Source organism: Astatotilapia calliptera, chromosome 16, assembly GCF_900246225.1.
Source record: "Astatotilapia calliptera chromosome 16, fAstCal1.2, whole genome shotgun sequence".
NCBI classification, from domain to species: Eukaryota; Metazoa; Chordata; class Actinopteri; order Cichliformes; family Cichlidae; genus Astatotilapia; species Astatotilapia calliptera.
Window position 1 is genome coordinate 9078155 of NC_039317.1, and position 26154 is coordinate 9104308.

Genomic DNA, 26154 nt, shown 5'->3' on the forward strand with positions numbered 1-26154 from the left:
TATTCATTCAGATGTTTTCTGACTCTAAATGTTCTTTTCTCATTTCTTAGGGTTTTCTAATTTACATTTAAAACATTTTCAGTTTTTTTCCAACTCCTTCTTCTGTGTAACCTTCAGCTTTTAGCAGTTCAGCACTTTTGTTTTCAGGTTAAATTCATTTTTTTTTTTTTGTTTTTTTTTAATCTCATTCAATATTTTTAACTCAAAATTCAGCAATTAATTCATTTCAGTGCATACATTCAGATTCAAGCATTCACACTGCAGTTTCTTCAGAAAATGCACTTTCTAGTTTTTTCTACTATTTATTTAAGGATGAATAAATGAATTTCCTTCTTTCAGACTTCTTGCCAAATGTTTTGTCAAAGTCGTCTACAATGGTGTAGCAGCAGCTCCCCCTGGTGTACAAAAGGAAGTGCTCTCGTGATATCCTGTGACAGAAAAAAAGGATTAAAAACGAACATTGTCAAGTACTCGTTATTGTTTTGAAAGCTTTGTTGTAACGAAGCAACAGCGCCGCCTGGTGTATAAATGAAAAAAAGCTTACAGCACCTGGTATTCCCAGGCGGTCTCCCATCCAAGTACTGACCAGGCCCGACCCTGCTTAGCTTCCGAGATCAGACGAGATCGGGCGTGTTCAGGGTGGTATGGCCGTAAGCGACTGTCATAGTAACAGGAAACATATTTATATGCAACAACAAAGGCTGGACGCTAAAACAAATGTAATGCAACGTGTTCAGGGTGGTATGGCCGTAAGCGAGTGTGGCGCTAACAAGAAGCATATTTATAGCTATTTAGTCCAATTCTCAACACAGGTCGGCTAGTTGAGTAGTGTTTTTTGTCTTTTCTCTTCCTGGCAGTGCCTCTATGTTTTTCTTATTAACGGAAAGACGAAATAAAAACAGAAAATAAAAGTGAGCCGTAACCCAAACAAACTTAAGGTTTTTAATAAACTCTACGCTAAACTCTTTAAAAAATGCCGCTTGTCTTTACAAAGTGATACAAAGTCTCAGCTGCAAACTTTGGTTAGCAGCAGTGAAACAGCTTTCTGACGGCCGGGGATCGCAGTTGTCAGGATGGCCGAGCGGTCTAAGGCGCCAGACTCAAGGTGACAAACCTTCCTCAACACGGGACTTCTGGTCTCCGAATGGAGGCGTGGGTTCGAATCCCACTTCTGACAATTCTTTTTGTTCGTTTTAAAAATTATTAATAAAAACTATTATTCAGTTTAGCTTTAGTTAAGTACCTTGATAACGACCACTTTACAAATCCTGCTTTGTATACGAATCAAAACCTTTTTAAAGCTGAAAAATAGGATAGGACAAATAGGATAGGATAGGACGATAGGACAAAAAATGTGTAAATGTGACATGAAAAATTCTTTCAACAAGGAGTTCCTCAAATAGGCACACATTAACATTTTTGCAATTCAGTGCTCTTGTAGCAGAAATACTGATTATTTTACTTATCTGTCTCCTCCCATCTCCACACCACTTTACCCTTACCTCACTTCTCATTCCTTAGGCCTACCCCCTCAATAAAACCATCTTCCCACTCTTCTAATCACTCTTTTTTCACCTCCACATTGCTGATAGTTGAGTTTTTCATCCACTCTTCTGTCATCATCTATGACAGGGGTGTGGAACTCCAGGCCTCAAGAGCCAGTGTCCTGCAGGTTTTAGATCTCACCCTGGGCCAACACACCTGAGTCAAATGATTAGTTCATCACCAGGCCTCTAGCGAACTTCAAGACATGCCGAGGAGGTTTTTTAGCCATTTAAATCATCTGTGTTGGATCAAGGACACATCTAAAACCTGCAGGACACTGGCCCTTGATGTAATTTGTAATTTGATTGCTGTATATCTTTCAGCAATGATACCAGATCATTACTTGTGAACATGATAACTTACACTGAGGCAGGTTCTAGCTATGGGCAGCCCAACACATCCACCCAAAAAAGAAAAACTCTCCCACCTCTCATGATCTTATTGTGATCAGAGGTACAATGAAATGTTGAACTTAGTGCAAGTAAAACCCACACAAACAGCCATTTTTGATAAATATATAAAATTTCACCTCTCAGTCTTTTCCCCCATAGCTGTGTCCCCCGATGAGGAGTAGCAGCGCCCCCTGGTGTATAAATGAAAAAAAGCTTACAGCACCTGGTATTCCCAGGCGGTCTCCCATCCAAGTACTGACCAAATCAGGTCTTAATAACTTAGGATTCGTACTGAAGATAAAACAAACTTGCTCTTTGTTTTTCTATTTATATGTTTTCAGTTTGCAAAACCTGGAAAGTGTATTGACTCCTACATGTCACTGTTGTACCGTTTTTGTTGTTTTTGTTGTTTTTTTTATCATGTATTGCATACTTTCTGCGCATTTGTTTGATAAACATGAACGACCTTTAATTATATTATTTACACATATTTTACAGTTGAAAAGCTCAGAATATTTACGCTCACGGCCACTCAGAACACCCCTGATCTTGGAAGCTAAACAGGAGCAGCTAGGTACTTGGATTAGAGACTGCCGTGGAAATGGCAAGTACTGTATGATTGTCTTTATACACCAGGGGCGCTGCTGCTTCATCTTTGTTTTTGACTTTTGAGCTCATATTTGCTTCATATGAGCTGCTCTGGTAAATAATACCGTGACGTAACAAAAAAATACACTGAAGCAGCAGTCTGCACTGTAATAAGGGAATATTCACCCATTAAAAGACAACACTATTGATGAACTTCGCATTGCAGAAGTGACATAAACTGAAATGACATATGTCACCATATAAATTGTCATCTACACAGATTCTAGAGATGGACCTATCCGATATTACGTATCGGTCCGATACTGACGTAAATTACTGGATCTAATATCAGAGAGAAACCCTATTAGTTAGGTTGCTTAATATTTCTGCTAAGTACTCTTTAAAATACCAGAATAGGAATGATGGAGTATAGGTTTAAGTTCATTAGATTGATCAGTTTTGCTGAACTATGAAATATTTTGGGTGCAGTGTATTTTTTTACACGTAGGTATAACAGAATAGCTTTAGTGTTGTTGTTTATTTAAACTTGAGTATGAACTTATACAAAATGCAGCAAGATATTAAAAAAACAGTTTTATTGATTAAAAAACACACTATATCGGATTCACATCGGTATCGGCAGATATCCAAATCTATGATATCGGTATCGAACATAAAAAAGTGGTATCGTGCCATCTCTAACAGAGTCAGTGTTATGTTTTGTTTTTTCCCATCCAGAGGTGGTCTCTCAACCAAGTACTAACCACAACTACCCGAGTTCAGAAGGAGATCAGAAGAGACTGGGTTCTTTGAGGTTTGTATGACTGTAAGGAACGTCATAACTGATGAGAAGGCTGTTTATGTATCAAATCATGATGCTTGCTGTCTCTTGTCTTTAGATTAAGACTTTTAAAACTTGTTTAAAGACCATATGATGGCAGCAATGATGAAACAGTGTTATAATGCTATAAATTTAATGTGTGGAAATTCGATGAAGTGGCTGGAAATATTACTACTTGCAGTTGAGAAAAAAAAGTGTATTTTGTTTGAAAATGTAAAAGCCGTGGCCCGTGACACAGATATCCTGCAAGTTATAAGATCTTATTGTTTTGAAAGCTTTGTTGTAACGAAGCAACAGCGCCGCCTGGTGTATGAAAGCAAAAGCTTACAGTACCTGTAAGGCGGTCTCCCATCCAAGTAAGTATTGCTTAGCTTCCGAGATCAGACGAGATCGGGCGTGTTCAGGGTGGTATGGCCGTAAGTGACTATGAAGCCAACAGGAAACATATTTATATGTAACAACAAAGGCTATGAACTGGAAGCTAAAACAAATGTAATGTACATTTGTAGTTTACTATTTTGTTCTTTCCGCCATATTCTTATTTTGGGAAACCCGAGAAGTATATTGACTGCTACATTTCATTGTTAAAAGGGCTTCAACCTGTATATCTTTTTTTCCAATCAGTTTTGCACGGGATTTTCACGTTTTTAATTCACAATTCGATTACTGTGACAATCTAAAACTAAACGCAACGAACACTGAGAGGCATAAATAGACTCTACGTGGGTGAAACTGTTGCTTACGGCCATACCACCCTGAACACGCCCGATCTCGTCTGATCTCGGAAGCTAAGCAGGGTCGGGCCTGGTCAGTACTTGGATGGGAGACCGCCTGGGAATACCAGGTGCTATAAGCTTTTGCACCAGGGGGCGCTGCTGTAATCTAGTGGTACTTTCCGAATTTTTGTGCTTCATATTTGCTGCTTTACTAAATAATATGGTGAAATAACAACAAGAAATAAAGTTAACGTGTGATAATGGAGACATTCAGGAAGGAGGTTCTGCAGCATCCGGTCCCGTACCAGCAGACTGAGAGACAGCTTTTTCCATCAGGCCATCAGACTGCTGAACACGTCATAGACACCTCAGCTTCACTACTGGAACTTTAACATTATGCACTCCACACTGTACAGTAATGCCACTGTTTTGCACATGTATTTTTTTTACACGTAGGTATAACAGAATAGCTTTAGTGTTGTTGTATATTTTATTTTTTTTATATATTTTATTTATTGTTTACTCTATTTAATTTGTAAAATATGTGTACACACACACACACACACACACACACACACACACACACACACACACACACACACACACGTAGAAAAATATTTAGTATACACATCCAGAAATGCATATACTATTATATGTTGTACATATATTTATTAGTTTCAGATGTAGCCATTCTTGTATTTTGCTTGTTTACATTATTGTATTTTGCACAACTCTGTTGCTTGTGAAGCTCGCACACAAGAATTTCACTCACATGTGCTGTACCAATGTACCTGCACATGTGATGTGACAATAAAAGTGATTTGATTTGATTTGATTTGACATTTAATTCAGTTCAATTCAAATCAACTGTAAATCACAATAGCTGACTCAAGGTGCTTATCCATCTATTAAAAGACAACAATATTGACAACGATAATTTTTGTCAAAGATGTTTTTTTTTTAAATCATTGCTGTTTTAAAAAAAAACAAAAAAACTATTCATAACTGAAATTAAGTGAATAAGTGAATTTCGATCCTTGGTGATTTTTGACATCCCTGCTTTTCAAAATTGTCTCCAGTAAAAGATGCAGCAACACCCACTGGAGCTTGTCACGCAAGTACTACCCAGGGCCTGATTCCAATTACCTTCTAAGACCAGAAGGGACTGGGTCCTTCGATGGTTGTCTTACTGTATAACAGAACTCACGAAAAGGCTGTTTATGTATCAAAGTATAATGCTTGCTAACTTCTGTCTTTAGATTAAGACTTTGTTTATTCAATGAAATTAATTCAATTCAATTAAAGACAGTGATGACAGGATTAACGAAACAGTGTTATAATGCTATAAATTAAAAGTGTTCAAATCCAACAGAAGACTATAGAGTGTCATGAGTTTCAAAACATAGAAGACCTTTAGGTTGGATCCATTTTTTTAATCAACAACAACAACAACAAAAATACAAATCAGCATGACATAAAAATATCCTGGGGTTATGGCCATACCCCCATATTAATATTAGTAACAGTAATGCATGTGCAGGGGGCATGAGCACCTGCAGAACAAACACACAAATTAATTGGGTGGCAGACTGATGTAACCAAAAAACCAGTAAGTAGGGTGTATAGTCTTTAGCACACAGGAAGGTTAAGAGTATTATTATGCATACGTTAAGTTGACTTGTGGCAGCTGATGAATTGAAACAACTGAGCATGCTGTGTGTGCACAGTATGTGTCTGTGAAGAGGGTGAAGAGGTTGGAGGCAGTATTACTTGCCGGTGAGACGTGTATTTTGTTTGAAAGTATAAAACCCCCAGAACTGATATAGTAATAATAAATATTACCGGCTAAATTAAAAAACAATAGAGAAAAGATGAAAATTTATCAAAGTCTCACTTTAAGAAAACGCTCTGTACTGTTATGAAGAGCAACAGCGCCGCCTGGTGTATGAAAGCAAAAGCTTACAGCACCTGGTATTCCCAGGCGGTCTCCCATCCAAGTACTGACCAGGCCCGACCCTGCTTAGCTTCCGAGATCAGACGAGATCGGGCGTGTTCAGGGTGGTATGGCCGTAAGCGACTGTCATAGTAACAGGAAACATATTTATATGCAACAACAAAGGCTGGACGCTAAAACAAATGTAATGCAACGTGTTCAGGGTGGTATGGCCGTAAGCGGACGCTGACATCACAAGTTGGCTTTTTATATGGTAGAAAACACGAACTATGTTGGCGTATTTTGATTTATTTCTTCGATATGAATCAGATTTTAACAACTTGGGATTCGTAGAGGAGCTTAAACACATATTCAGTGCTATATGTTTTTAGTTTTTTGAAACCTGGATGAGTATTGTCCTTTGTTTTAATTTTGTTTTCTGGTCCAAAAGTTTAGGTTATTTAAGATAAATATATTTTAGCTGGGCTCAAACTGATATTATATTTATTATTAGACGTTTTCTACTGGATTGACACGTTTTTAATTTACAGGACTGAGAGTTCTAACCAAACATGATAAGAATATATGAAGAATTAGTACTGCCACGCCATTACCATCTTTGTGTGGGCAAAGATAAATCCAAATCCAAGTGGGAAGCTAGCACCCCTTGACATTTGCACGCAGAAATATGGTTCAAGTTACTAAATAATATGGTGACATAAAAAAAAGGCACAGCTTTTGTTTTCAAGGAGTCAGAGTGTAACCGGTGTGGTTCTGCGTTGTGTCTGACGATAAAAGGTAAAAGAAAGAAAGACCTCCAAATAAATTCCTTCCCCCCATGCTGCTGCCATCCTTGTCCATAGTCTTATTACATCCCGTATTGATTACTGTAATTCCCTCCTATTTGGTCTCTGTTGGGGGAAAACTCTGTAAAAAACCCAGGAGAAATAAAGACACAATGAGACAAAGTTACTTTCTTTGCTAAACGTGTACACGGGTGAGCTGCTGAGAACAACTCACGTTGTGAACAGAGGCTTGGCACTTTTTATAGGAAAGACAGTGAGAACAGGATAAGAAAATAATAAACAGATAAAATAAACAACTCCATATGTGGCGCTAGTCTCGTCAGCAGAGAGCTGGGAGAAAGCTGTGAGAGATAAAACAATCTAAAACAATATGTCCCAAAACAATATGTCTTTGCTGGGAAAGTCTAAAAGGATAATTCTAAACTAATCTAACCATAGACAAAGGGCATCTTTGTACATTTAAAAGAAGGTAAAGAAACATAGAATCATTTTTCCTGTAACATATTCCCTCCTGTTTTAACTTATTTTAAATGTGCAAAACAGTTGTCTGTGAAGGTTATTTATCAAGTATCCTTAGCAATTTTTTAATTGTCAAAATGTCAGCATAGCAGAAATGTAAATCATGTGGGCTAAAGAATGAAACAAATAAAAGAATAAAAGAATTAAGGAAAATACAGTAAAAGAAAGTATAAAAGTAATAATGAAGAAAAATAATAAAACTAAAACTACAAAAAATAAAAGAAAATAAAAGAATAAGAAAACCTTATGTTGTACCTGTATAAACTACTAATGTGTTAATCAGTGCATGATCACTTGACAAGTCATTTTTAATCACCACGTCATTTATTAGCAGCTATTACAAGTTCCTCTAACAGAATTGCAATGGGATGCTGTTCTTCTTGAGGCACGGCAACATAAGCAGTCATTGTAGTTGTTATCATCTTTGAAATCATTACTCTTAGACATGGCAACACACACAACACTAATATGAGCAGTGCTATCATGATGAGACCTAGAAGGACAAACGGTTTTGCTACAGCAGCCAGCCATGAACCGCCGAACAGCCAGTCCAGCCAGCCTTGTGCTGTAGCTGCTCCAGGTGTGTGGTCAGTGAGATATTGTTGCAGAGCGGTCAAATTCTGCAAAGCTTCATAAATGTCTCCTCCAGCTTCGTATCCATCAGGGATAAAAGTGCAACATGTCTCCCCGATCAGCTTGCAAACTCCTCCTTGTGATGCTGTTAGCAGGTCTAGAGTCAGTCTGTTCTGCAGTACCATCGTTCTGATGGCCTGCTGTTCTCCTGCTAAAGCCGGTCCCAGGGTCTTTGTCAAAGTTGATGTTTCGTAGCAGAGCATATCGGTTGACCTCCACATGATCCCGCACCTCGGCAGCTCCAATGCCAGGGATCAAGCTCTGTAAGAATTTCACTCCTCCTCAGATGCGAAACTCTGGTTCCTTTACTGCTTGGTGCCGTCCGTGCACATCCTGTCTGGTACTGAGTCTTTGTTTGTAGTGGCATCCGGTAGATAGGTGAGTAGGCAGCTCCCCCACTGCCCGCGATCCATTGTTCATCACACATACTGGCAGTTGCGCTGCGTTCAGCTTGTTCAGTAGAATTACATCAGGCAGTGGGTCTGAGACTTGGGGCCAGGTCAGTAGGTAGGTCTGTCCGGAACAGTTCACATTTGTGGGTGATGATGACCTCCAGGTTGCTTTTGCTGGGATGCTGTAGTTGGCCTTGGACCAAAGAGTACCGTAGCCTGGATGTGTTGCCAGGCCCAACAGGCACCAACTGCGATCTTCAGGTATGCTGTACGGCCACAGGCCAGACGTCTGCGAGGATAGGGGCATATGGGTACATGCATAGCAGTCGGTTTTATTATTCAAGTGAGCTGTAGTGTTCATAAACTGCCACCAGAAGTTAGTAGCGTAGCCATGGGGAAGCTTGGTGTACTTTCCTTTGTCATACAGTGTCTGCCTTTTCTTCATATAGCGTGACTTGTTGTCCCTCACGGAAGCAAAGATGAGGAGCCCGGCCATGGTCAGGGCCGCTGCAGTTATTAGGAGCCACCACCTCATGACAACAGGACACACCCTCCTGTCGTGAGTAGACCCCCCGGCCAGAAAGGCTGTTCCCTCCACCGGGCGAGATCACGACAATTGGGCGAGCCTGTGTCGGCTGAGTTTAGATGGCTTCACTTACTCGCCTGCAATGGCTCTGATGGATCCAAGATGGTCGTTCCGCTATTTTGCAAGCGGTGGGCGTGGCGAGGAGAACCTGATGTAGTCCCTCCCACCTGGGTGCGCTCCAGTTTTTCCTTTGGAGCACCTTGATCAGAACCCAGACACCGGGCTGTAATCTGCAAGACACTTGATAGACATCATTACATTCTTCGTTATTTACAATCATCTCTTTATTTTCCTACAACTTAGACATACATTTTGCTACTGAAATTGTATCTGCCTTTTTCACTGGGTAGATTTCTGGCCACTTTGAGAATACATCTATAACCACTAGGGCGTATTTTTACCCTTGGCATTCATTTAGCTCAATAAAGTCCATGTGGATTGTGTGAAAAAGATAAGGTGGTGTGGGAAAACGGCCTCTTTTTGGTCTTAGATTATCCCTGAGCATTATATTTTTGACACGTCATGCACGTTCTGACAAATTGTTTTGCTGAGGTTTCAAAATTTACAGTGTAGAAATGAGAGTTGACAATACTGGTCAGTCCCCCCGTTTCGTGGAGGGATTTTGGCAACACTGGCTTGCCATAACACATCATTAAGTTGTTTGTCAGAACTGCACCGTGTTTTAGCCATTTTGCCTGCTCGGCTGTGCTTGCTGCTTTTTGTTCATTTTTCAACACATCCAGTGGAATCTGATGCGTGTTTACTGCCATCAATGTAATGTTTGTCATTTGTGCCGCCTGTTTTGCTGCTCTGTCAGCAAAGTTGTTGCCTCTAGTAATGAAAGAGCCGTCAGTTTTGTGTGCTGCACATTTACACAATGCGAGTTGTTGTGGTAAATGTATTACAGTCAGTAGGCGTTGTAACAGGTTGGCATGCTGAACCGGTTTTCCGGTTGATGTAATCATTCCTCTGTTTTGCCAAATTTTTTGCAAAATGATGCACAGCAGAGAAAACATACTGGCTGTCTGTATGTATATTTATTAGTTTGTCTTTGTGTATTTCACTTTCGCGTATCACAGCTATCAGCTCAGCGCTCTGTGCAGGACATGAAGAAGAAAGTGGTTTTGCTTCTATTATTTTACTATCTGTGGTTACTGCGTAACCTACACAATTTCGGCCTGTGCTGTAAGGTCAAATGCTGTTCTCCTAGCTTCCACACTTGCTGATCATAAGGTGGATCTGGGCCTGGAGTTTGTTTAAATCTCAGACTCTTGTGATACTCGGTTGGTTTCTGGAAAGTGGATGTGGCGGGTGTGTGTTGATGGGCCACATCGTGTAGTGCTTTTAGCTCTGGTAAAGTGAGAGTCCAGTAATAATGTGGAACACCGTAGCCTTGAGAGAGACACACGCGGCTACTGTTTTCTGTGTTAGTGCTATCTGGCTCTGGTGGGGTGTCATTTAGCATGCACTCAGCAGTCATGCCATTCTCTTCCGGTATCACACCTATCTTAAGTTTTGTCAGAGTGTCTCTACCTAGCAGATTTACTGGACACGACGGGTCATATATGCATTTAATAAAGCACCTGCGGCCACTTTCTGTATGTACTAGTTCTAAAGGGACAGTTAATTGTTGTACAGTTGTGTGGCCTGAAACTGACTTTACAACTAATTTGTCCTTTGAAAACTGTAAGTTCGTAAGTGGCTGCCTCAAAACTGTTTTGCATTATTTCTCTGTGGCCTACTCCTACAATCTTGTGTGAAGTGACCTTCCTCTCCACAGTTCTAGCAGGCGTTGTCTCTATGTTATCTGCTGTTTCTGCGTGGCTGTCTGCAGCCTTGGTGTTTGTGACTTTGCTCGCCTCTCTGTTCCTGATAGCCACCTGCGGATTAGTGCTTTAGTCTATTGTCAACACGTCAGCCTTATTTTTAAGTTACAGAATGCTTCTTCTTTTTTCTCTTCTCTATAGATGCAACACTACATTTTCACTTAAGGCATTTTTAAATAATTTCTAGTTTTTCAAACAAATCATGCATCTCATACATTTCAAACTTTGAAGTTAGGGTTGTTTCCCATTTATACATACATATATATATATTTAAACTTTGCATTGCTCACAGCTCTAAACCTAGGCATTTTTCAATCATATGCCTAATCACCATGTGTCAAGTATTGTCACAAGTTCGTTTAAATTTGTTTCCAAAACCAACAAAATAATCAAACAAAAACAGAAACATAAACGTGTCAGGACACAAAAGAAAAAAGAAAAATGCTGCCATCCGAACAAGGCAGAAGTCTGCATATGTTGGCTTTTAATAGCATGCAGCTTGTAACATGGTAGACTAATGTGCCTGTGTTAATTCAGCTCCATATTATTGTGTGAAGTTGCACTGGGTTGGGAGTGGTTTTGTGGTTGTCACATTTTTGGTGAGCCAATGGCTGGAATGGGGTTGGACTAATTAGAGGCAGGTGTACTTGATTGCACTGACACACTGGTCTACTTATAGCCCACACTACAAACACTGCTGTGTCGTTTTGTCTCTCTGTGCAGGTATGTAATGTGATGAAATCAGATATGTTTGGGATGGATGGGTTTTGCGCTATGAATTTTATATTAAGTGTGTCGTTTTGTCTCTCTGTGCAGGCCAGGGCCTATTATATGCCACAGCCTAAAGGCAGCAGGGTTGCAGAGGCTTGAGTGACCACTGACCATATGCTTGCAGGGTGGTGGGTCTCCAAGGACAACTTCTAACCCTGTTAAAGGCAACATGTGGAGTGTAACTTGGCTGTGTGGCATAGCTGGCTCTGGCCTTGGGACTGTGTGTTTTTATACAATTCATAAGTGGGACACTGGACTGTTTTATTTTTTTTATCTCTTGATATATTTTTCGTCAAATTATCTTTTAGAATTTTATTGACTGTCCTCTTTTTGCCCACGACTGAGACGGTTGGTCAGACCTAGAGTCTTTCTTTGGGTGTGTTACAGCAGCTTCTGCTCTTAAAGAAACAAAAAAAAGAAAATGTGGAACATGCTCATCAGCTTAGCAGTGTCTACATATTTAATTCAGCTTCTCAATCCTGTAGTTGTAGCTGTTGTCTACAGGGTTTTGCTTATTGGTTGTTATTATAGGTGTGCTCTATCTCAGCAATGTGTCATTCTAGGATGATAGGTTTCAAGCTGGTCAAGTGCCTCTATGCACTTCATTAGTTTAGTTATTCTCTGTATAGTCTTCATCTCACATGTCATTACACTGAGTTTCAGCAAACCTTAAGCTTGATGCAGACTACTGCTTAACAATTATCCACCTCACATCATAACCGATTAAGGTGCCTCTTCATATTAATATTATGTCATTGTTAATATTATCCTCTTTGTCTTATATAACAGCAGTAGCATATTATAATATTTTATCAGTGTGTACCACTATACTACTCCTGAGCCAATTTGTTAGTTAGGATCATCTTATTCAGCAAACAGATAATTTAGAATTCATCCAATCTGCGGTCACATTTGTTCTCTCTGTTGCATGGCGGACCAGGCAGTTCTATTATAATATATTATTTATATTTTATTTTGTATCCATCAAGGGCTTCAGATGACCTGCAGAATCATCCTTTTCCCAGGGTGGAGACAGTTACCTTTTCACACACTGTCATTGGCTGAACAGTGACACAGCCTTAATATACCTTATTTATGTTATTAAAATATTTTCGTGTGAATTATATTTGCTTTATATCCATTTTATACATTGTGGGCATGGTCATCATGCCAACTGTGTTTCATTGTTAATATCACTTTACAGGTTGTTATCCGTGCTATTATTAATTTCAAATACTCTAAAGATAATTTCTACTGTAATTTTCCCTTTGTTCATCTTTATTTCGTACTTTTTATATTTATATCTACTCAGTGGGGTCTGTTTTCAACCCTTTTAAACTACCTCAAACTACTTTGATCTCTAGTTCTCACTTAATAAGGGATTATTATGTTCTTCCTGATATGGGTGTTGCTGCACATGCGGCTGCAGGAATGGGTATTGGTTTACTAAAAAGATTGTGGGCACTGCACAGTGTCTCGTCTTCTGGTTTTACTAAACTGGCAGTTGAGTTCTGTTCTTCTGACTGTTTATATTTTGATTTCTTAATTTTCTCAATTTACAGACAGTGTTTTGTCCGGCCCCTGGACTTTTCTTTTCTCACCACTGCTCGTCAGCAGAAGTGAGTTTTAATTTCACTTGCTTGATTACCCATCTTATTTGTGTATTTACTTATTTTTGTTTAAGTAATGTATACGCGATACAGCTGCTATCACCTTCGCTGGTATTAGAGACGAGAGTGGTTGCTCACACGCCCTTCTACTTTCGGACTATTTCCGAAAGCGGTGTGAACTTTACGAGACGGAACTCGACCGTTCTCTCAACTCACCAGCACGTCAGTGAATAGCAGTAAAAGAAAAACACAGTAGGAGCAGCTCAGTCTCTTATTGGACCGTGAAAATTCAGCTTGCTCCGTTAATTAAAACAATACACACACACACACACACCTATTCGCGCGATCGGAACCCTTATCATAAGGGGAGCTGCCAGTCTTTCTATAGACGAGCTACTTATTCCCTAGACCCAGCTGGGGGAGCTACCCAGAGCTCCAAACCTAACCCACAGAAGTGGGGCGCTTCCAGTCGACGAGCTCCAAGCTACCAGTCGACGAGCTACTTCCGCTATTTTAAATTCCCTGAATTTAAAATACGTTTTTACGCAAGATTGTGTCAGTGTGTCTGTATCTACCTGGTCAGTGTCGCCGGGTCTGGTCCACCTCGATCAGGCCCCACCACCGTGGGTCACTTTCTAAAACGTTGGCCAAGACCCGAATTAAACGCTCTTGGTCTTTTTCCACACACCTGGTGTGTGGGCTGTCGACAGGCGAACAACGTGGACTGGTCACGGAGATGGGACACGATGGAGGCGCTCCGGCTCGAAGGACCAAGAAATGTTGGGGGAAAACTCTGTGTCTTTATTTCTCCTGGGTTTTTTACAATGAGACAAAGTTACTTTCTTTATCAAACGTGTACACGGGTGAGCTGCTGAGAACAACTCACGTTGTGAACAGAGGCTTGGCACTTTTTATAGGAAAGACAGTGAGAACAGGATAAGAAAATAATAAACAGATAAAATAAACAACTCCATATGTGGCGCTAGTCTCGTCAGCAGAGAGCTGGGAGAAAGCTGTGAGAGATAAAACAATCTAAAACAATATGTCCCAAAACAATATGTCTTTGCTGGGAAAGTCTAAAAGGATAATTCTAAACTAATCTAACCATAGACAAAGGGCATCTTTGTACATTTAAAAGAAGGTAAAGAAACATAGAATCATTTTTCCTGTAACAGTCTCCCTAAAAGGTTCCTTCATAAACTCCAACTTCTTCAAAATTCTGCAGCTCGGGTCATAACTTACACTCCGTTAAGTGCTCATATTACCCCAGTTCTTCAGCAGCTTCACTGGTTGCCCATAGAAGCCAGGATAAACTTTAAAATCTTACTTCTCACGTTCAAATGTATCCATAAATCTGCTCCTTCATATTTGTGTGAGCTGCTCCATATCACCACTGTTTCCCGCCCTCTCAGATCATCATCTGCTATTCATCTTACCGTTCCGTCCTCACACCTTATTACTATGAGGAACAGAGCTTTCAGTCGCTCTGCTCCCCGGCTCTGGAACTCTCCTCCTCCTGCACTAAGAAATATTGACTCCCTCTCCGTATTTAAGACTCAGCTCAAAACACATCTGTTAAACTGGCTTATTCGCTTTAATGCTGGTTTTATCTGTTGTCACGCTCTGTTTTGTAATTTTAACTTATTCTATGTATTTTATGACTACTTTTCCTTTTATTAATTGTGTTTTTTGTAAGGTGACCTTGGGTTTCTGAAAGGCGCCCTCAAATAAAATGTATTATTATTATTATTATTATTATAACAAGATGTGATTTATGACCTTGTTACATGGGCATGCTTTTCTTGTCTTTTAAAATATGTCAATGAGAGCTTGAATCTATCCTGTGTGTATAAATGCACACACATTTGCACACATTCTCCCATCCAAGTGCTAATGAGACCTGACCCTGCTTAGCTCCTGAAAATTGAGCATGTTTGGTATGGTAAGCAGCAGTATTTACGGTACTAGATGCACAATGACTCTGACTTGGCTTGTCTGGCTTCTTCTGTTTTTTTCCAACCTTACACTCTTGGGTAGGTGACATAGTTTTAACATGACAATTAAAAGTGATTTACTCTGATTCTTAAAAAAAAATAAAATAAGATAGGCTCACTTATATTATACAGAAATAAACATTGGATAACTTATAACCCTACAGTGTGCACTAGATGGCAGTCTTCCATAAGCCTTCCAACCACACAAAGCAGTGTAACTGTAAGGTCACAGTGATGGTTTCTCCAATACACAGCTTCATCTCACACTATCCACAGGAGTATGATGACTGTGCTGCACTTGTTAAATAAAAGATGAAAAGTTTGAAAAACCACTCGAAGTGCTTCACGATACTGCACCTCCACTGCTGAAAGGTTTTGCCATCAAAGAACAGATGGCCAAAAAATATCTGCCTTTGCACAATCTGCCTTTTCATTAAAGCTTCTAAATAGTCTGAAAACAGCTGCAGTCTTCATATTGTTTCCTCATGATTCTAAAAAATGTCCATATATTTTGTAGGATTTTTATATATGTTTATATTGAAATGGAGTAATCTGCAGATTGAACGGTGCGGATCAAAATATGCATGTCAAATATGCGTGCTTGATAACACCCTACTTGTATCTATTACTCTGAAAATGTATTTTAACGCTACAAAGACAGCTGTGTTTACTTGGCTTGGGATTGCATTTTAAAGCTGGCTAATAGCTACATCAGATATCTTTCCATTTCTGTAAAATTATCATTTTTGTATATGAAAAACCCCCAAAACACTAAGCGCTTGAGCTTCAAATAACAGCTTGGGATAGGCACAATCTGCGGTCATTATTATAATATCAAATTATTCTTGAATTAACATAATTGTAATAATTGAACTTGCTCTTTTATAGATTCTGAAACATTTAAAACCCATTTGTTTTACCCATGATTCCATGAACACAATTACAAGCAGTATAGACCAGATCCCACAAACTTCTTTTTGTACCACTTGGAGCCCAATAACGGGTTACTCCAACTGTGTGCTAACACTGCTGAGATAACAACAAGCTGAGAGCCTGTAAAATGTTGCATTAAATTTCTTTCAGCCGCCTGAAAGATTTCTGATATTGGGATGGTACTATAGACTGCATATAAGTGTTTAAGGCACAACCTAATCATCGTATCCCTGGTGGTTAGTTTCTTGATTTTACCATAGAAAGAATTAAAGACTGTTGCCAAGCTCGGTCTGAACATCTTATTTGTTCTGTTCCCATGAGCCACGCCTGCTGGAGGGGTATCCCCCACTGTCCTCAAGTCCTCTCCAGCAGACCAGCGGAGCTACACAAACAAGACCTGGGGTCCAGTCAATTTGTCCGGACAAATGTGGGGATTTGGGACCACTGCAAGCTATGCAGGGATGAGTGCTTTTTGTTTGTGTGCCAAGTAACTCCCCTCAATCCCTTGGTCTCTTAAGTCACTCTATTCACCCAAGTCTTTGTCTGGTTTATCTTGAACCTGACACACTGAACTAAGGAAAAGTTCTTTCTTGCCCTTGTTTATGTTTTAATTCTGTCTTTGGAAAGATCTGTGTGCAGTGTCCAGGTACCAAATTAGCATTTTCTAAACATTTGGTTGGACAACTTTTTCTCTTTCACCCAGCTCTCACCTCTGTGGAAGAAGAGATCACAGAAGGGTGATAGATGTTGAGCAGATGGGGTGGGGTGTGTGCCCCCCCCTTACACCTCCACCCCTGGTCAACAATGAGCGAAGTTCACACTGCATCAGCACAAGTGGCTGAAACAATCTGAGAAAGTGGCTGGAGCAACGCAGCACCTCAGTCCCCTGTTCTCCACTGGCCCAGTCAGCCCGTCTGTGCTCTTCTCAGCATGCTGATCAGAGGATTAGGTTGCAGTGGCAGCATCGAGTCAAGAGCATGTTGAAGAAAGGGAAAGGCATGCAGGGAACACGAGTTTCAAGACAGTTTCACACGCACCCACACAAGAAGGCAAGCAGACGCGTATAAGAAGGACCACACCACACTTCCTGTACTTCTGACAACTTGTCGGTAGAGGGTACCACAATTCTGTTGTGCAATGTTTGTACAGGCATATATGTATATATATAAAAAATCAAATAAAAACCAAATATGTAGACACTAAATAAATAGGAGGAGGATGGATAGAGGAAAAAAGGAAAGTGTATTAGGAAGTGCAGATGATTAGAAAGGAGGAAGTTAGGGTGTTATGAAGAGGATGAAGACTGGAAAGGTCCAGATGACATATTTGTTGAGGTATTTCCAGGAGAGAGGGCAGTGGACTTTAACACAATGTCTCAAGAATAGAGAAAATGTGTACTGGTACCAGTTTTCAAGAATAAGGGTGACTGCAGAGCTGCAGTAACTACAGAGTGATAAAGTTGATGAGCCATATCATGACGATATGGATAAGAGCTATTAAGGCGAGGTTAAGAAGCGAGGTGACGATCAGTGAGCAGCAGTATGTCAAGAAAGAGCACCAAAGATGTGGTGTTTGCTTTGAGAGTGTTGATGGAGAAGGATGGAGAAGTATAAAGAAGGTCAGAAGGAGGTGCACTGTGTCTTTGTGGCTCTGGAGAAAGCAAATGATAGGGAGCCAAGAAAGGAACTGTGGTATTGCACGAGGAAGTCAGGAGTGGCAGAGAAGTATGTGAGAGTGGTGCAGGAGATCTATCAGGACAGCAAGGCAGGGCTGAGGTGTACGGTAGGAGTGAGAGATGGGTTTAGGTTGGGGTGGGACTACAAGTTTTGCAGACAACATGGGAGTATGGAGCAGGTGGACCCTGCAGAGGTGGAGGTATGCTCTGGAGAGAAGAGGAATGAAAGTTAGTACAAGCAAGGCAGAATACATGTGTGTGAATGAGAAGGAGATGTACAGGGTGGGCCATTTATATGGATACACCGTAATAACATGGGAATGGTTGGTGATATTAAAGTCCTGTTTGTGGCACATTAGTATATGTGAGGGGGCAAACTCCTCAAGATGGGCCGTGACCATGGTGGCCATATAGAAGTCGGCCATCTTGGATACAACTTTTGTTTCTTCAATAGGAAGAGGGCCATGTGACACATCAAACTTATTGGTAATGTCACAAGAAAAACAATGGTGTGCTTGGTTTCAACGTAACTTTATTCTGTCATGAGTTATTTAAAAGTTTCTCTTTGTTCACAGCCATTGACATGTCGAAGAGGTTAACACGTGAGGAGCGGATCGAAATCGTGTTGATATCTGATGAACGCAGTAACCGGGTCATTGCAGCAGATTTCAATGCAAGACACCCTACGAGACCACCCATCTTCCATGCTACAGTTAGCAAACTGCTTGCTAAGTTTCGTGAAACTGGTTCAGTGTTGGATTTGCCAAAATGTGGACGCAAGAAAACTGTCACTAATGAAGAAACATCAGTGGCTGTCCTAGCTTCATTCAGCAAGAGCCCACAGCGTAGCGCTCGCCGCATGTCACTGGAGACTGGCATTAGTCGAACATCCCTTCGGCGGATATTAGCTACTCACAAATGGCTCCCTTACAAACTCCAGCTACTGCAGCATCTCAACGAGGATGACCCAGATCGGCCACAGAATTTGCAGAATGGGCAAAACAAAAATTGGAACAGGACCCTCAGTTCACGCAGAAGATTTTGTTCAGTGATGAGACAAACTTTTATGTGAATGGTGAAGTTAACAAACAAAACCACCGCTATTGGTCTGACACTAACCCACATTGGATGGATCCCTCCAAGACTGCTGGAACAACAAAAGTGATGGTTTGGTGTGGTATATGGGGTACAACGATAGTGGGTCCATTCTTCATCAATGGAAACCTCAAGGCCACTGGATATTTGAAATTGCTACAAGATGATGTGTTTCCCTCTTTATGCACTGAAGCTGGCACATTCCCTGAGTTTTTCCAGCAAGATGGTGCACCACCACATTATGGGTGCCAGGTCTGAGCATTCCGAGATGAACAGTTTCCTGGAAAGTGGATTGGTCGTCGTGGGCTAGTTGAATGGCCCCCAAGGTCTCCTAATCTGACCCCCTTAGACTTATCTTTGGGCTCATCTGAAGGCAATAGTCTATGGTGTGAAGATACGAGATGTGCAGCACCTGAAACTACAGATACTGGATGGCTGTGCTGGCATTTCTCCTGCGGTGTTGCTATCAGTGTGTGAAGAGTGGGAGAAGAGGGTTGCATTGACAATCCAACACAATGGGCAGCACATTGAACACATTTTATAAGTGGTCAGAAACTTGTAAATAACTCATGACAGAATAAAGTTACGTTGAAACCAAGCACACCATTGTTTTTCTTGTGACGTTACCAATAAGTTTGATGTGTCACATGTCTCTCTTCCTATTGAAAAAACAAAAGCTGTATCCAAGATGGCCGACTTCTAAATGGTCACCATGGTCACCACCCATCTTGAGGAGTTTTCCCCCTCACAATGTGCCGCAAACAGGAATTTAATATCACCAACCATTCCCATTTTATTACGGTGTATCCATATAAATGGCCCACCCTGTAGATGTAACAGCGACGCTGCGAGAGGCAGATGTAGTAAAGGTCGAAAGGTTTTTGGCTCAGCAACATTGTGGTTGTTAAAGGTAAAATTTCTACTGGGAAAAACCTGGAAAGTTCGACTCTTTCCACTTTGTAATAATTTTGAAACAATGTAAAGTAAACAAAATATTTGTTGCACTGAGGTACCTATAATGACTGGTTACAGATTGACAAGGAAAAATCCACAGTGTCTTTAAACTCCTATGGAAGATATGTTCATATTAGAGGCTGAGCGACATAACAGTTAGTCATCGCAACTGATATCTATATTTGGTGATTTAAAAATCTGATATATCAGCCGATATTTTGGGTTTTTTTTCAGACACACGAGACAGAAACAAATTTCCCTAACATTTGTGATGCTTAGGTATTTACTCATTTATATATTTATATTGCTGGACTCTGCTCAGATCCGCTGGTCGTTGTGTTTGTGGCAATCAAAACGTGTGTTGCCAGTAGGGAAGTTGCAGAGTGCCCTCTTGTGGACAAACTATGCAACATCAACACTAATAACATGGTTGAAAGGTGTTTCTTCTGTCTCTTATTTTTCTTCTAAATTTTCTCCTAAATGCAGCACGGTGGCACGGTGGTTAGCACTGTTGCCGCACAGCAAGAAGGTCCTGAGTTCAATTCCACCATCAGGCCGGGGTCTTTCTGTGTGGAGTTTGCATGTTCTCCCTGTGTTTGCGTGGGTTCTCTCTGGGTACTCCGGCTTGTGGGGATAGGTTAATTGGATAATCCAAATTGCCACTAGGTGTGAATGTGCGAATGAATGTGAGTGCGAATGGTTGTCTGTCCCTGTGTGTTGGCCCTGTGACAAACTGGCGACCTGTTCAGGGTTTACCCCCCCCCCTTGCCCTATGATAGCTGGGATAGGCTCCAGCGCCCCCCGCGACCCTGAAAAGGATAAGCGGAAGTGAATGGATGGATGTCATAAATGCAAATACAACAAACTGGCAAATAGTTAGTGTTGGTCGATAATATCAGGATGCCGATAACGCAGTTGGGCTCTAAATCATGTAAAGCCTCAAAATTGGAAGACAAACTCCTTTCAGCTGCTTTCTCAATCACAAATGGTTTCGTATGGAAGAGGATTAGGGCCAACGGAAAAAAAAAACTGGGCAGGTCTTTTTTTTTTATTTTCCAAAATTCTGAGAAAAAAGTCAGAATTCCGACTTTAATCTCAGAATTCCGAGATAAAAGTCAGAATTCTAAAAAAAAAAGTTGGAATTCTGAGAGTAATGTCAGAATTCTGACTATTTTCTAGTCAAAAACGGCCAATTATACCCTGGACCCCAGAGGATTAATGTCAGAATTCTTTTTTCTCAGAATTCTAAGAAAAAAGAATTCTGACATTAATCCTCTGAATTTTGACATTAACCGTAGAATTCTAACTTTAATTTCAGAATTCTAAAAAAACGTTGGAATTCTGAGAGTAATGTCAGAATTCTGACATTACTCTCAGAATTCTGACTTTAATCTCAGAATTATGAAAAAAAAAAAAAGAATTCTGAGACAAAAGTCAGAATTTTGAGAAAAAAAAATCAGAATTCTGACATTGAGCTCAGAATTCTAAGAAAAAAGTAAGAATTTTGACTTTAACTCTCTGGGGTTGAAGGACGCGCTGGCGCGTCAAAATCACATGACCAATTTAAGACGACACAGCAACAAGATGTAGCGAATCTCCATTTCAACTTTGATCGAAAGTGCGGACTTCAAACTATATACCAGTTTTTAAATTGTTTCGATAGGCAACGTTAAAGCAGAGTTATGATAAAAATACATGCGATGCTTTTTTCTGAACAAAACAGCGGTGTTTACAGCGGGAAGAACGGTTAAAAACATTTTCTCAGGACAGCGCTAGCAAAAACTCTCCGGTTGCGAGTGAAAAAAGAAAAAGACAAAACATCCCTTCCCTATTGGTGTTCAGAGATGGGCAGTAACGCGTTACTTGTAACGCGTTACTGTAATCTGATTACTTTTTTCAAGTAACGAGTAAAGTAAGGGATTACTATTGCAAAATCAGTAATTAGATTACCGTTACTTTCCCGTAGGAACGCTGCGTTACTAAAACCTTTATTTTTTTGCGAGAATGTCTCATGACAGTGACGTAAGCAAGTGCGACGTTGGTGACAGCAGCTGTGTGCAGATCAACAATGGATCATATATCGAGTGCGGGAGAGAGTATGAGTGTGCAGCGTTTAAAGTGTGGAAGTACTGACCTTATTTTGAGTTTGATTCCATAAAAAGTGACAAAAACATTAGTGTCCATCGTGCGCGGGAAGAAAACTTCTTTTTACAGCGAAAAAAAACCCTAAACTTCCGAGCAAGCACCGAGTAGCTACGACGTGATGGGAAACTCACAGAGACACTCGCGCGGATTCTTCAACTGACCGCAGCACACCTACACCAGGGTAACCCTCCGCCTACCCTGCTCCTGCTTTACAGGTGAAAATAGAGCAAAAGGACCGCTGAGTCTTTGACTTTATTTATTTTCTGCTGTGTTTTACTTGCATCTGTTTGAAAGAGTGAGTGAAAACACAAAAAATATTTTATTTTATGTGCTGGAATGTGTAGAAAATAGGTTTAAATGTTAAACTAATTTATTCAAGTCAGAGAATGTTGCATATAATTAAATGTTTTGCTTGATGCATAAAGTTAAAAGATTAAAACTAATAAAACAAGTTTTAAAAAGAGACTTTTCCATTTGATTACATTTTGTATGATGGATTATGTAGAAAAAGTAGAATTGGGCTGAAAGATCTATCACTTTATCACCTCTTCAGGTTGTAAATCGTGTTTTTAAAAAGTAACTAAGTAACTAAGTAACTAAGTAATTAATTACTTTTGAAAATAAGTAATCAGTAAAGTAACAGGATTACTTTTTTTGGGGAGTAATCAGTAATTAGTTACTGATTACTTTTTTCAAGTAACTTGACCAACACTGTTGGTGTTAAAGTGTATGTCAGCCAATCAAAATTTTTTTGCATGTTTGGGGGGCTATAGTTAGTGTGTACTGTAGTCCTTGTTTTGTTTTGTGTGTCAGTTATACTAGTGAATGTCACAGTTGCTCCAAAAAAGCCACCAAAAGCAGATTGCGGTCTAAACGCTGTCTCCACATGGAAAACTGGACTGATACACCTCCTGTACTCAGACCTGCAGGGTTTAGGCCTGTGGTATTCTCCTCTGTCTTATAGTGGAAAGAAACTATAGTTTTTGAGTGGCACAAATAATTTGTGTGCCTTCTTATTTGATGCAGCACACCTGATTGTTCTGTAAAAAGTTTTAAATGGTTCTATAAAAAACGCCTGAGCCCTTGGCTGCATTTTTAGGTAAATAGTACCATACAACTTTGTTGTTTGCAAAATTTGTGCATAATTTTTAGAAATGTACAATTTCTATTTGCATTTCAAGTTATGAAAATGATTCGTTAAACATGTTTGTGGTTTTTGCAGTAAAAAATACAACTTTGTTCTACTCGGATTTTAAATTTTTTCTCTGAATTTAGATCAATTGTGCTAATATAGTATGTCAAAATGAAAAAAATCCCATTTCAGATATTTGAGGTTGGTCCGGAAATAATGATACCAAACAGGGCAGGATAAGCAGTTTTTAAAGGTGAAATATAGAGGTAAAATCAAAAGTAGTCCAAAATGGCCAATTATACCCTGCACCCCAGAGGATTAATGTCAGAATTCTTTTTTCTCAGAATTCTAAGAAAAAAGAATTCTGACATTAATCCTCTGAATTTTGACATTAATCGTAGAATTCTGACTTTTTTCTCAGAATTCCTTTTTCTCAGAATTTTGACATTAATCTCAGAATTCTGAGAAAAAAGACAGAATTCTGACATTAACCTCAGAATTCTGGGAAAGGAAAAAAAAGACGTGCCTACCTTTTTTTAATTTCGGTGGCCCTAATCCTCTTCTGTACTAATCCTCTTCTGTAGTTTCAACAATTTTTTGCTTCTTAGCTAAATGTTAAAATCATTATACTATGACATCGCTATACTTGAAGATGAAGATAATTATAACAGTTTATACATTTAACAACGTACCCCAGTGTACCCACTATGTTAAATGTGGGTACACTGGGGTACGTTGTCATGAGTTTAAGACATCTGAACATGCTGACATGAGAAGTTACAAAAAAAATTAACAGATGAAAGAAATTAGCCAAAAAATAGTTGCTGCAGATTCTACAATCTACCTCTCCCTACAGGGCGGAAAAATGTTCTTATTTCTGGCGCATATCGATAACTTCAACATTCACAAATTTTGCATCTTGTTTAAGCCTAAGAAATCAAATCTAGTCACAAACTCAGCTAAGATTTTTTTTTAAACCTCCACACACTGCTTTGTTTCGTTCCAACCATTTGTCCCTGGCTTTTCTACTTGAAATGAAAAGTGTTGGCACAGTGCACTGAGTGGCTAGGTTCCAAAATGTTTTCCTCTCTGTACATCCACCCACCATTTGGACCCCATTATGACATTAACACTATTTGTTAGAGTGGAAGAAACACAGATCAGGAGGTGGATGCAACAGATGGAAGCCAAAGCTTGCCTCTGTGCACATGCACATAAACGCATGCACATTCATGGAAACAACTTACTTTTTCACTATGAAGCTCTGAAACTGCTGTACACAAAAAGAAGTAAACGACACAAAAATGCACTGTGTTTATATAACCCCTGAAATCTGTTTAGTCATGTATTTTCTTTTTACTTTCTTTCTTGTGCATAAAGAATGAACAAAATAACACAAACTAACTAATTAAAAACTATACTAATGACTCCCCTGTGAGTTAAACAAAAATGAACAAATCTGACCTAATTACACCCAGTAAACTATCATAATAAAATACAAATCCATATATATAAAAAGAAAACCTTAAAATAACATTTTTAAATGCCTACATTTATTTTATTTTTCAAATTAATCAATTAAATTATTATAATTTGCATATTTATATTTTTACATTTAGATAAAATGAATACTATTTTATAGAATATTTTGTATTTATTTTTATTTAAGTGCTTTGGGGGAAGCTCATTAATACAATATTGCAATCTAAAAGCAATTTACCTCACCTTGAAGTTCCAAGTTTTTCAAAATGTTGTCTTTTCCTAACATCTTGAGTTAAAGATGTTAGGAAAATCAAAGCTGAATTTCAGTTTTGATTTCATTTTGAAACTGTGAATTATTTTGTTTTGTCTTACAAAGAAATATCACTCTACACACTGGGGCTCAGTTTTCAGGTAAACATTAAAACAGTCCATCAGCACATATAGTGATAAAATAACACACTACATTTTTTCTCACATTACACACTCAGTGTTCCGGAGTACAGAAGTACAGGAACACGCACACACTAACACACACTAACACAAGTTTCTACAGAGTCATAGAAGAAATGCTCCCGACATTCTGACTCTCATTGAAGCTTCTCGTGTTTTGTGTTTTTGGTTCAGCCCATCAATCAGGAAGCAGGTGGTCAGAAGGGCTCAAAATGTTCTGTTAATGCGAAGCAAAGAAAGTGTGGCCTCTTTCTTTCTAACCCCACATCTGACCATCTAGAGCCCTGAAACACACACAGTCTTTGGACAGTTTATTAGACTCTCGAACAACACTGGTTTTAATACGCTATGTTAGGGTAGGATTGTAGAAAAATAGTGTGGCAACTGGTTGATTATTATGCTGATATGCTTTCTTCTGACCAAACTCTCCTTAGGGGAGACTGTGAAGTCTAACTAATTTACCTTTTTGCATTTTCTGAACTTTTTCTCAGAGACAGCTCTAAATTAATTGACACATGGTCATTTTGTTCAAATGGATGACCAGAAAAGCCCAAGTGTTAACTTTGTAGCAGTCTGCATATCACAGCTCTACAAACAACAACACATATCTAAAAACTGTAAGCGAATTGTAAGCTAAGTTAGCTTGTTTTCTGTGCACTGAATACTAACACACCAGAATGTCGTTTAATGTGTTTTGTGTAACAATCTTTTTACACTCTACAAGCACCTCCACTGAGGGCTTTACCAGCTCACCTTTAAGCAGATAAGCAGCTTTCATGTCTAAGCTGAAAAATTATACCACGACTGTTTATGTCATGAAGCCTGTTTCACTGATATTGGACCTTGAATATTTATAAGTTTGATATAAAATAATGAGCTGAAATGTCTACTTATTTCAATTAGGCTCCTAAAGCTCGCAGGTAGAGCGACGATAACTTGCATGCACACAAATTCACCCACCCCCACCACACAACCCCCACAACTAAATGATTTGTTGAAGAGGCCCGATTTCAGTAGAAATTTCTTTAGTCAACGACGGTCCTAGTAGGCGCTTTCAAAGCAGGACGTTGGCTGCCCCCCCTAGTCAGAGGTTAAAGCTGGCGCTGATGTTTTCTATGCAATTTTTCTGTTGGCTG

General features: G+C 39.5%; 4 non-coding genes across 4 annotated transcripts; 2 read left to right on the forward strand and 2 right to left on the reverse strand.

Annotated features, from left to right (window-relative positions):
• Positions 1–537: 537 nt before the first annotated feature.
• Positions 538–656, reverse strand: LOC113008542 (5S ribosomal RNA). The gene has a single exon (XR_003270034.1). It is a non-coding gene; the product is annotated as a 5S ribosomal RNA (ribosomal RNA).
• Positions 657–1067: 411 nt separating this feature from the next.
• trnal-caa (transfer RNA leucine (anticodon CAA)) lies at positions 1068–1177 on the forward strand. Its single transcript has 2 exons — positions 1068–1105; positions 1132–1177. It is a non-coding gene; the product is annotated as a tRNA-Leu (tRNA).
• A 2926-nt stretch (positions 1178–4103) lies between these two features.
• Positions 4104–4222, forward strand: LOC113008550 (5S ribosomal RNA). Its single transcript, XR_003270042.1, has one exon. It is a non-coding gene; the product is annotated as a 5S ribosomal RNA (ribosomal RNA).
• A 1816-nt stretch (positions 4223–6038) lies between these two features.
• LOC113008549 (5S ribosomal RNA) lies at positions 6039–6157 on the reverse strand. Its single transcript, XR_003270041.1, has one exon. It is a non-coding gene; the product is annotated as a 5S ribosomal RNA (ribosomal RNA).
• Between the last annotated feature and the right edge of the window lie 19997 nt (positions 6158–26154).